Raw genomic sequence first — 12,536 nt, forward strand, 5'->3', positions numbered from 1 at the left:
ATCATCAACCAATGCGACCAATGCCATTTCCGTGCTGTATTGTGACCTGAAGCCCGACTGGAATGGATCCAGATAGACAACTTCATCCAAGTATTGGGGTAGTTGTCGCGCCACCACACTCTCAACAACCTTCACAACAAAGCGAAGATTGGAGACTGGACGATAATTTGATAATATAGCCGGGTCCAGGGAAGGCTTCTTGAGGAGGGGCTTCACAACCGCCTCTTTCAAGGCGGCAGGAAAGATACCTCACTCAGAGAAGCATTTATAATCCCCTGGAGCCAGCCTCGTGTAACCTCCCGGGAGGCCAGTACCAACCAGGAGGGACACAGGTCCAATAAACATGTGGCAGTGTTAAGCTTGCCCAGAATCCTGTCCACGTCCTCAGGAGCCACAGAGTCAAACTCTTCCCAGATAACGCTCTCAAGACCTACCCCTGTCTCCTCCCCTGGATCTACCCAATCAGAGTACAGGCCTTCCCGAATCTGAGCGACTTTATCATGCAGGAATTGTACAAAATCCTCAGCTCGACCCTGTAAGGGATCTTCCCGTACCCCCACCTGAAGTAGGGAGCGGCTCACCCTAAACAAGTTGATTGCTATCCACAGGATATTTTCCTGCCCATTGTGGGTTGTTTCTTGAGAAGGATTCTCTTTCACAAAAACTCCTTCCGCATTCCATACATTTCTATTTCCCTCTTTTGTGGATCCTCTTATGGACAGAAAGGCTACTGTTAAATCTGAAGCTGTTCCCACATTCCAGGCATTTATACGGTTTCTCTCCTGTGTGGGTCCTTTTATGGTAAGACAGAGACCTACTGGCAGCAAAGGTCTTTCCACAATCTGTGCACTTATATGGTTTTTCTCCTGTATGGATCTTGTTATGGTAACTAAGTTGATTGGCTCGGCGGAAGCTCTTCCCACACACTCTACATTTATAGGGTTTCTCTCCTGTGTGGATCCTCTCATGAGAAGAAAGAGAAATCTTGCTAGTGAAGCTCTTTCCACACTCCATGCATGTATAGGGTTTCTCTCCCGTGTGGACAATTTTATGGCGATTTAGTCCACTGCTGGTATTATAGCTGTTTCCACACTCCATGCATTTATAGGGTTTTTCTCCTGTGTGGACCCGTTTATGGGTAGCAAGGTCACAGCTTTGCCTGAAGCCCTTCCCACAGTCTGGGCACTTATAGGGTTTTTCTCCTGTGTGGATCCGTCTATGAGAAGTAAGAGCACTCTTTACACTGAAGCTCTTTCCACACTCCATGCACGTATAGGGTTTTTCTCCTGTGTGGACCCGTTTATGGGAAGCAAGGGTACTGCTTTGGGTGAAGCCCTTCCCACAGTCTAGGCATTTATAGGGTTTTTCTCCTGTGTGGATCAGTGTATGACAATTAAGAGAACTGCTTCCCCTGAAGCTCTTTCCACACTCCATGCATTTAAAGGGTCTTTCTTCTGTATGTATCTTTTCATGGGCTGTAAGGGAACACTTTGTTGTGAAACGTTGTCCACAAATCACACATTTATAAGGTTTTTCCCCCGAATGGATCCTTTTGTGGCACATCAGGTAATTACTACTTTTAAAGCTCTTCCCACATTCTATGCATTTAAAGGGTTTTTCTCCAGTATGTACCCTTCTATGGGAAGTAAAGGAACCCTTCACACGGAACCTTTGTCCACAATCCACACATTGGTAAGGTTTTCTCCCCGTATGGATCCTTTTGTGGCATATCAGGTAACTACTAGATGTGAAGCTCTTCCCACACTGTTTGCATTTAAAGGGTTTTTCTCCTGTGTGGACCCGTTTATGAGAAGTAAGAGCACTCTTTACAGTGAAGCTCTTTCCACACTCCTTACATTTATAGGGTTTTTCTCCTGTGTGGATACGTTTATGAGAAGTAAGAGAACTGTTTACACTGAAGCTCTTTCCACACTCCTTACATTTAAAGGGTTTTTCTCCTGTGTGGATCCGTTGATGACAATTGAGAGCACTGCTTGCCCTGAAGCTCTTTCCACACTCCATACATTTATAGGGTTTCTCTCCTGTGTGGATTCTTTCATGAGAAGTAAGAGAAGTCTTTATCGTGAAGCTCTTTCCACACTCCATGCATGTATAGGGTTTCTCTCCCGTGTGGAGCCGTTTATGGAGGTTCAGGTAACTGCTGTTTTTGTAGCTCTTTCCACATTTTATGCATTTATAGGGTTTTTCTGCTGTGTGGACCCGTTTATGAGAAGTAAGGCTACTGCTTCGGCTGAAGCCCTTCCCACAGTCTAGGCATTTATAGGGTTTTTCTCCTGTGTGGACCCGTTCATGAGAAATAAGAGCGCTCTTTACACTGAAGCTCTTTCCACACTCCATGCATGTATAGGGTTTTTCTCCTGTGTGGATCCTTCTATGAGAAGTAAGACCACTCTTTGCACTGAAGCTCCTTCCACACTCCATGCATGTATACGGTTTTTCTCCTGTGTGGACCCTTCTATGGGAAGCAAGGGTACCGCTTTGGCGGAAGCCCTTCCCACAGTCTAGGCACTTATAGGGCTTTTCTCCTGTATGTGTCCTTTTATGGGATGTAAGGGAACACTGCATGCTGAACCTTTGTCCACAATCCACACATTTATAAGGTTTTTCCCGTGAATGGATCCTTCCATGGCACATCAGGTAAATACTACTTTTGAAACTCTTTCCGCACTCCTTGCATTTAAAGGGTTTTTCTCCTGTGTGGATCCGTTTATGGGAAGTAAGAGCACTCTTTACACTGAAGCTCTTTCCACACTCCTTGCATTTATAGGGTTTTTCTCCTGTGTGGACCCGTTTATGGGAAACAAGGGTACTGCTTTGGCTGAAGCCCTTCCCACATTCTAGGCATTTATAGGGTTTTTCTCCTGTGTGGATCCGTTGATGACAATTAAGAACACTGCTTCCCCTGAAGCTCTTTCCACACTCCATGCATTTATAGGGTTTTTCTCCTGTATGTATCCTTTTATGGTACGTAAGGGAACTCTTCATACTGAAACTTCTCCCACAATCCACACATTTATAAGGTCTTCCCCATGAATGGATCCTTCTATGGCACATCAAGTAAATTCTACTTTTGAAGCCCTTCCCACATTCTAGGCATCTAAAGGGTTTTTCTTCAGTATGTACCCTTTTATGGGAAGTAAGGGCACTCTTCACACTGAAACGTTTTCCACAATACACACATTTATGGATCTTTTTATGAGAAATTAAATTACTGCTTCTTCCAATGCTTTTTCCACAGTCCACATCATTGTAGGGCTTCCCCTTTGCCTGGTTCTTTTTATGTGAAATAAGATTATTACTGCTCGAGCTTTTTCCCGATTTGCAGGGGTTACTAGCATTGGGGTTTTCTTTGGAATCACCTTGGGTCAGGAAGTGATCCATTTCCACACATTCAACAATCGATTTTTGTCTCCAGTTGTGATTCTTTTTATGTTTCTTCCTTCCCCGCTTATTTGTAGATGTCTCTACAAATAAGGAATTTCAGTTGTGATTATTTGCAATGGCACTGAATTTGGCTCTTGGTCGTTTTCCTTCTTCTGCGCCTCAAATGCTTGCAGGGAAAGAAAAATAAATTAGAATAATCTACAACCTCCACTTTGGTTTCCCTATGCATTGATTTATCTATTATACTGGGCATCTCCGGAGAAAGGAATGAGGGAAATGAGCATGCATATTACTTACTAACTTAAAAGACTAGCATGGCTGCTCATCTAACCCTCATTCTTGGCAGTTAAAAATTTAAAGCAAAAACACATGTTGACATCAGGACGTGGCACACAAATTGTCTTGACTATGACGCACCCAACTTGCATTTAATAAGACAACATATGTCATTGCAACACAAAGTAAGACAAAATTTGTTGGTGAGTAGAACAACTGCAACAAGCAAAAACATCCTCTCCCTGAACATCTTCCCAATCATTCTGGAGTAATGACCTTCGGCCCAAGGATGACCACAAGACTGAATGTCAACCCTTGCTGGTCGCCACACTTTTTTCTAAGTGAAACTGTGCTACTTAGAAGACCATGAAGGGGGACTGGAATTAACGTAAGAGGAAAAAAGAAGAGATGAAATCATTTTTAATAATTTATGTATAGAGGAACCCTTACCTAAAGAGGCCACGATCCTAGACGTTTCCAACATGACTTCTTCATGCAGGGCTTCCTGGCTGGGATCAAGCAGCAACCACTCTTCACTGCTGAAATGGATGGCCAACTCCCCAAAGGACACAGCACCCTAAAGAAGGAAGAATCCCTGTGAGCAGACTCGATAAAATTTGTAAGATCTCCTTCAATCTGCAAATCCTAAAAGCACAAATGTCTTTGGAGATTCTCAATCATTCATGGTCACGTTTGTCCCAAAAGGTGCTTCAGAAGTTTCTTCAGCTTCTTGGATGAGAAGCGAAACGTCTTCAACGCCAGGTCGGTGGTTAATAAAGCCCCCCTCATTTGTGATCTTATTTTGGAGGGGGGTGCGGACCTGGCAGGTATTACGGAGACCTGTTTGGGCCAAGAAGGGGGGGGTCCCCCTCGTCGAGATGTGCCCGCCAGGTTTCCGTGCATTTCATCAGCCAAGGGCCCAGGGGAGGGGTGGGGGAGTGGCAGTGATTATTAGGTCTTTGTCCGAGGGAGACCACTGTTTCTCAGATAGCCGGATGTGAGTCCCTTTGTGTGAAGTGGGGCCACGGGGTGCAGATGGGTTTGCTGACTACGTACCTGGCTCCCTGCCACGTGGCAGCGACCCTGCCCGAGCTACTCAATGTCATTGCCGGGGTGGCGGTTGATACCCCCAGACTTATTGTTATGGGGGATTTCAACCTTCCATCCGCGGGTGAGGTGTCAGAGGTAGCTCGGGAGTTCATGGCTTCCATGACGGCCATGGACCTGACCCAGTTAGTTCAAGGCCCCACTCACATAGGGGGACACACTCTGGACTTGATTTTTGTCTCTGGTCAGTGGTTGAATGATCTTGATAGAGGGGACCTAGGTATCAAATCTTTGTCATGGACAGATCATTCGCTCCTTCAATTAGACTTTCCTACCGCCTGCCCCCGCCGCAGGGAGACGGAACCGACCAGATGGTTCCGTCCCAGGCACCTGATGGATCCCGAAAGGTTCCTGACGGAGCTTGGGCCGTTTCCTGAGACTCTAACACACGACTCGACTGAAGAGCTGGTGGCCGCCTGGGAAAGGGCGGCCGCTGGAGCTTTGGACCGCGTCGTGCCTTTGCGGCCTCTGACCCGATGCCGATCTCAATTGGCTCCTTGGTTCTCTGAGGAGCTGAGAGAAATGAAGCGTCGGAAAAGACGCCTAGAGAGCATTTGGAGGACTAGTAAATCCGATTCCAACCGGACACAGGTGAGGTCTTATATCAAGACCTACCTAGTGGCGATAAAAGCAGCAAAATCTAACCATTTTTCCGCTCTTATCGCATCTGCAGAGAACCGCCCAGCCGCCCTGTTCAATGTGACCCACTCCCTTCTTCGGGGGGGGGGGAGTGCGGGAAGATCCCTTGCAGGGTCGTGCTGAGGATTTTGTGCAATTCCTGCATGATAAAGTCGCTCGGATTCGGGATGGCTTGGACTCCGATTGGATGAGTCCACGGGAGGAGACGAGGGCAGGTCTTGAGAATGTTACCTGGGAGGAGTTTGATCCTGTGACTCCCGAGGATGTGGACAATGATGGAGAATTGGGGATAGTTACAATTATCTTTGTTGGGAAGAATAGCAGCAATAAAAATGAATGTTTTACCCAGGTTTTTATTTTTGTTCCAAATGATACCAATACTCAAGAAAGATGAAAATTTGAGGGAATGGCAGAATGGTATTAATAATTTTGTTTGGGCAGGGAGAAGACCGAGAATAAAGTTAAAAATAATGCAAGATATATGTGAGAGAGGAGGTCTTAAAATGCCTTACTTAAGATTATACTATGAAGCAGCTGTCCTATCAATAATTAGTGACTGGATTAATTCAACAGAAGAAAGAATATTGAATATTGAAGGATATGATTTGTTATATGGTTGGCATGCTTATTTATTATATGATAAGAAGGTGGATAAGACTTTTAAAAGCCATATATTAAGGAATGCCTTGTTACGAGTTTAGAAAAAGTATCAATACAAGTTAAATTATAAGATACCTATATGGACAATACCCAGACATGCGATAGAGAATATAAGTGTAGAACAAAAGCAAGAAGTAATTACCTATAAAGAGCTTTTTAAAGTGGAAGGGAGTATATTGCAGTTAAAGTCCTTAAATGCATTAAAAAAAGAAAGGATAATTCAAACTTGGTTTCAGTATGGACAGCTGCAAGCTAGATGGAAAGAAGATCAGAGAATTGATATCATGCAGAACGAGGAAAATTTGGTAAAAGAAATTAGAGATCAAGGCCAAATGCATATAAAAAGATTATATAATATATTGATAGAAATAGATTCAGAAACGGAATTAGTTAAGGATTGTATGATAAAATGGGCACAAAATATCCAGGAACCAATAATGATGGAAACTTGGGAAAAAATATGGGTTAGAAACGTGAAATTTACGCAAGCACAAAATTTAAGAGAAAATTTTTACAAAATATTTTATAGATGGCCTTTAGATCCTAAAAAGTTACCGTATTTTCCGGCGTATAAGACGACTTTTTAACACAGAAAAATCATCACAAAAGTCGGGGGTCGTCTTATACGCCGGGTACCCGAATCTGAGTTGCTGGCACTGACCGATGACGCTACGGGAGCACTGACAACATTGAGGGGAAGCTGTGCCTATCTCGTCAAGGCTGCATGCCGCTGAATGCTGGACCCAGCTGGTTGCTACGCGGAGCTTCCCCCGCCGTCCCAGGCATCCAGGGGGATATTACCGACGCTCCGACTTCCCCAGCTGACCCCCAGTGATGGCGAGTCCCACCTGTCTGGGGAAATTGGAGCGTCGGTAATATCCCCCTGGATGCCTGGGGGAAGCTCCGCGCAGCAACCAGCTGGTTCCAGCATTGAGTGGCATGCAGCCTTGACGAGATCAGCACAGCTTCCTGTCAATGTTGTCGGCGCTCCCGTAGCGTCATCAGTCAGCACCAGAAAATCAGATTCGGGAAGCTGTGCCGATCTTGTCAAGGCTGCATGCCGCTCAATGCTGGAACCAGCTGATTGCTGCGCGGAGCTTCCCCCAGGCATCCAGGGGGATATTACCAACGCTCCGACTTCCCCAGACAGGTGGGGCTCACCATCACTGGGGGTCAGCTGGGGAAGTCGGAGCGTCGGTAATATCCCCCTGGATGCCTGGGGGAAGCTCCGCGCAGCAACCAGCTGGTTCCAGCATTGAGCGGCATGCAGCCTTGACGAGATTGGCACAGCTTCCTGTCAATGTTGTCGGTGCTCCCGTAGCGTCATCAGTCAGCGCCAGAAACTCAGATTCGGGAAGCTGTGCCGATCTCGTCAAGGCTGTATGCCGCTCAATGCTGGACCCAGCTGGTTGCTGCGTGGAGTTTCACAGCAGAGAGAAGAAGCTGGATTTTGCTTTCCATTGCAGACACCAGATCGGCCCCCTGCAAGCTCTCGTCTCTGGAGGAGCCCGACCAAAGTTTCCAGTGCCACTTCAGGGAGCGCTCCTTGAAAGATAAGATCTTGCAGGGGGCTGATCTGGCATCCGCAATGGAGAGCAAAATCCAGCTGCTCCCCGGACCAGTCACCATTTACCGCTCTGAGTCCCAAGCATCAGGAAACGAAGGCTGCCTTGCGCCGCAAATATACCAAGGCAGAATCCTGATGCTGCACTTTCAGCAGAGAGATGAGGGCTGCCTTGGCCATCGGCTGGCGCAAATATACCAAGGCGAATGCTCATGCCGAACAAGTTCAAGTAGTGCTTCGCTCCCATACTTCTTCCGGCCCTCAGTCTCTCAGGGAGATGCTTGACTTCCTCTCAGCCCCAAGACACTGGCTGGCCATTGAGATGAGAGAGAGAGAGAATGAGAGACAGAAAGAGACAGAGAATGAAAGAGAGAGAATCAAAGAATCAGAGAATGAGAGAGAGAGAAAGTGGGGGGAGAGAGAGAAAGGGGGACAGAGAGAAAGAGAGAGTGGGGGGAGAGAAGGGGAGAGAGAAAGAGAGTGGGAGAAAGAGAGAGAAAGAGGGTGGAGAAAGAATGAGAGAAAGAGTGGGAGAGAGAGAATGAGAAAGAGTGGGAGAGAAAGAAAGAGAGGGAGAGAGAGAAAGTGAAAATGAGAGAGAGAGAGAGAGAAAGAGTGGGAGACAGAGAGAGAGAGACAGACAGACAGAGAGGAGGGAAAGTGCCTGAAGGACCCCATCCCATACTGGGAGTCCAGATGATTACATTAACAGTAACAAGATTTAATCTTCCTGTATTTTTAAAGCTTTTATATGTTTCCGTCCCCTATTACAGTGCAGGCTCCAACATGTTGTACTTACTATAGCCTTCAGCACCCATACAAAACAAATTCATATCCCTGGTTTATGGTTAAGATGCCCAATTTATGGTATTTCAGCCAGAAGTAATCTGCATTATACCGGATAATGCACTTAAGTTCAATTTAAACCTTAAGCAGAATGGCTCCCCTCAAGTCTTTACGACTAAGCATGTTTGCTTTAACCAGGCTTTATGCCAATACTATGTAATTGGAAACTGTTTTTAGTAAAACCTTAAAAGTGTTTTCCCCCCTCTTTTTTAAGAAAATGGATGAGGAAGGATATAAGTACAGTGTGCTTTGTTGGCTGGGTAAAATCATTATTGTCTGAACAGCGAAATTTAAAATTATGAAGTTGGTGGTCCCTGAGGTCCAAAAGGTTGGGGACCCCTGGCCTAAGACCATCGGAAAACACATATTTTTGATGGTTTTAGGAATAACTTTATCGTTGGGTGTCACCATAACATGAGGAACTGTATTAAAGGGTCGCGGCATTAGGAAGGTTGAGAACCACTGCCTTAGCTGCTTGCCTTGCTTCGCTTGCCTGAATCCATTCCATCAGCAAGCAACTCCCTGCCTGCAATCAAGCAGGCAGGTAGTTGTGGACTTCAACTCCCAGAATTCCTCAGCCAGCAAAACAAAGCTTGTTGAAGTCTACAAGTCTTAAAGTTGCCAAGGTTGGAGACCCCTGTTCTATTGGGTAAGTTTTTTTCCCCTTTGGGATCTTTAAAAAAATAGTTAATTGGGGTTTTTTTTAGTTGTTCTTTTTTAGACCAAGCCATTTAAAGTTTAGGAAGTTTTAAATTTAGCTTTCATATAAAAATAAAAATAAAAAAAATAATATTTGTGCAGCTTTCTGAGATTTAGTGTGTTTTTGTAGTGTTTCACTCTAACTACACAAACACACAAAATCTCACAAAGCTGTATGTGGAATTTTGTGTGTGTAAAGTGTGAAAGTTGGGTTTTTGGGCTTTTTGTGGCTGTGTGAGGTTCCTGCTTGTTTCAGGGGCCATTTTGGGTCTAGCACAGCTGCTTTTACATTGTGGGTGAGCCAGTTGATGTTTTTTTAATTTTTATTTGGTGTGCGTTGGAAGAGGGGTAGTCTTATACGATGAGTATAGCCCAAACCCTATATTTTAACAGGAAAATTCGGGGGTCGTCTTATACGCCTAGTCGTCTTATACGTCGGAAAATACGGTAGCTTGTATGTATCCGAATTTGCAATCTAAGTGTTGGAGATGGGATTGTGATGATGCCACTTATTATCATATATGGTGGACTTGTAAAAAAGTTAAAGCATTTTGGATTAAAATATGGTGGATTATCCAAAATATTCTTAAAAAGAAGATAAAGTTTACTCCACAGTTGTTTTTGTTGGGTATAATCACAGATTGTACGGTTATAGAGACTAAATTGATCTTATATTTAATAACTGCAGCTAGACTTTTGATGGCGCAATATTGGAAGAAGGAAGATTTGCCTACTATTGAAGAATGGACATTAAAAGTAGCGAATTTAGCAGAAATGGTGAAAACCTCAGCTTATTTGAAAGATCATTCACAAGAAAGATATATATCGGAATAGAGAAGATGGATTGATTATATTCAAAACAAATATTGGACTAAAAAGTATCAAATAGCTTATGAATGAATAGAAAAATTAAGAATATTCATATCTAGTTAAGTAAAAGGGGAGTTAAAGTGTGAAGGGGGGGATAGGAATCCATAGATAGTTAGCTTAGTTTCATATATGATTGTTAATTGTTATACCCTGTATTTTGTTCTGGGAAGTTCGGGGAAGGGGGGCTGTGGGGGGTAAGGAAGAGGGGGATGAGGAAATATTTGTAAAAAATTGTTTTGTAAAACTCTTTAATAAAAATAAAAAAATTCCAGTGTTGGAGAATTAACAACTTCTGGAGGCAGACGTATTATCATATCTGGTGGACATGTGTAAAAGCAAAGAAATATTGGACAAAAATACCTACATGGTTGGAGAAAATGTTAAAACAAGACATAGATTTTAAGCCAGAAATATTTTTGCTAGGCATACTACCTGAAAAGTATGACAAAGAGAACTTATATTTAATATTACATGCACCACCAAGGAAGCCTTGGTGGCGCAGCAGACTAAAGTGCTGTTAAGTAGCACCAGCTGCCTGCAATTACTGCAAGTTCAAATCTCACCAGGCTCAAGGTTGACTCAGTCTTCCATCCTTTCAAGGTAGTTAAATAAGGACCCAGATTGTGGGGGCAATAAGCTGACTTTGTATAAAAAAGAACACCGCTTAGGGGGGGCTGAAAGCCCTACTAAGCAGGTATATACAAAAGTATGAAGGCTATTGCTTAACGCATTGTAAGCCGCCCTGAGTCTCTGGAGAAGGACGGCATATAAATCAAATGAATGAATGAATGAATGAATGAATGAATGAATGAATGAATGAATATAAATTATGGACATTAACAAGGCTGAGAATTCAAGAAAAAAAAGATATAGCTATTTCAGTGAGGGAAAATTTAATCGGGGAAGATTTGCTTCAGACCAACTTACAACGTCTCACAGAACAAATTTGGGACTTTTTTTAATGGATATAAATAAAGCCAAGAACTTCTTTAGGAAAGGAGACAGAAGAAAAAGACTCTATTCGATGAAGATAAGCTGGAGGGAGTGACTTAAATATGGTTTAATTAATTAGCATGGATTTCTTTTTAAAAAATTGATTTATGTACCGTTAGAAAGCTTTAAGTTAGTTTTGTGTTTTTAAAACAAGTATGTATGTATACACAGGTCTGCCAGTCCTTTAAGTAATGCTGAACAATATTCCAAAGTTGGTAAAATATTATGGACTGGATTTGAAAATATGAGAATGAATGCTATATTATTCCCCACAGCAAGGAGAAGCTGAGAGGGTTAACATGATTCTTTTCTCCAAATAAGAGATTATATTTAATTTGGTCTCTAGTTTGAAATTGCTTCCGGATTTTCTGTTAGCAATGAGAAAAAAATGAAACTTTGATTCTGTTTTGTAAACTAGGCAGGTTTATTGTTATAGAAATAATGTGTACATTATATTGTGTAAAAGCAAAACGTTATGGTTGTAATGTTGTTACCTTCGACTGTACCATAGAGTGTCAAAAGTTGATGCCTTTTTCTTTTTTTCTCCCAGTACACTATAGCCTCTCTTGGGACAGGCTACATGAACTGCCATGTGGCATTGTTTGAAACCAGAATTATATAACCACTGAGGAGTTCCATACATTTCCAAATCTTGGTTGAGAGTTGGGCCTAGTTTGACTGATCGTAAATGTAAATTTCTAATTTCCTTGTTTTTTTTGTTTTTGTTTTTTGTTTTTGCTTTAATTTATATGCCGCCCTTCTCCGGAGACTCAGGGCGGCTTACAATGCGTTAAGCAATAGCCTTCATACTTTTGTATATTTTTATACAAAGTCACCTTATTGCCCCCATAATCTGGGTCCTCATTTCACCTACCTTTGAAAGGATGGAAGGCTGAGTCAACCTTGAGCCTGGTGGGATTTGAACTTGCAGTAATTGCAAGCAGCAGATGTTAATAACAGTGCTTTAGTCCACTGTACTACAGGCTCTTTCGAGCCTAATTTCCTTGTTGTGCTTTGCTCAGCAATAGCAGTATCATATGTTGAGTCCCCAAAGGAAACCAGAGGTCTCCTACTCCTCCCCCCTATAAGGTGCTAATCTCTTCCTTCCTACCTGAATCAAGAATCCAGCGGCTCTTTCAGCTCCACCAATAGAAGGAGATGATTCCATGAACAACGGTGACTCCATTTTGTCCACTGGGAAGGAGAGAGACAGGATGGAAACAGGAAAGGGTTCAACTTCATCTTTTCTAGCTTGAAGGCACAACTTTCCTGTCGTGCTCAGGAAACCTCCATTTGACTTTTATCCTTGGGGGTCCCTCTGAAATAGAGATCAGGAGAAAGATTTGTGAGATCCACACAATTCCTACCCATTCCTGGAAGGACCTCAGAACCTGAAATATAAGTGAAGAAGAGCACTTAAGAGGACAGGACAAAAGAGGAGCTGCATTTTATTTTCTGCCTACAAAATCCTTGTGCC

The 12,536-nt window shown here is 43.3% G+C and overlaps 1 pseudogene; it reads right to left on the minus strand.

Annotated features, from left to right (window-relative positions):
• Positions 1–632: 632 nt before the first annotated feature.
• On the minus strand, positions 633–12,245 carry LOC139311599 (zinc finger protein 91-like; annotated as a pseudogene).
• Positions 12,246–12,536: the final 291 nt, after the last annotated feature.

The sequence above is a fragment of the Pituophis catenifer genome, unplaced genomic scaffold (assembly GCF_029215685.1).
Source record: "Pituophis catenifer annectens isolate HBS135680 unplaced genomic scaffold, rPitCat1.0.hap2 SCAF_2, whole genome shotgun sequence".
Lineage (NCBI taxonomy): Eukaryota > Metazoa > Chordata > Lepidosauria > Squamata > Colubridae > Pituophis > Pituophis catenifer.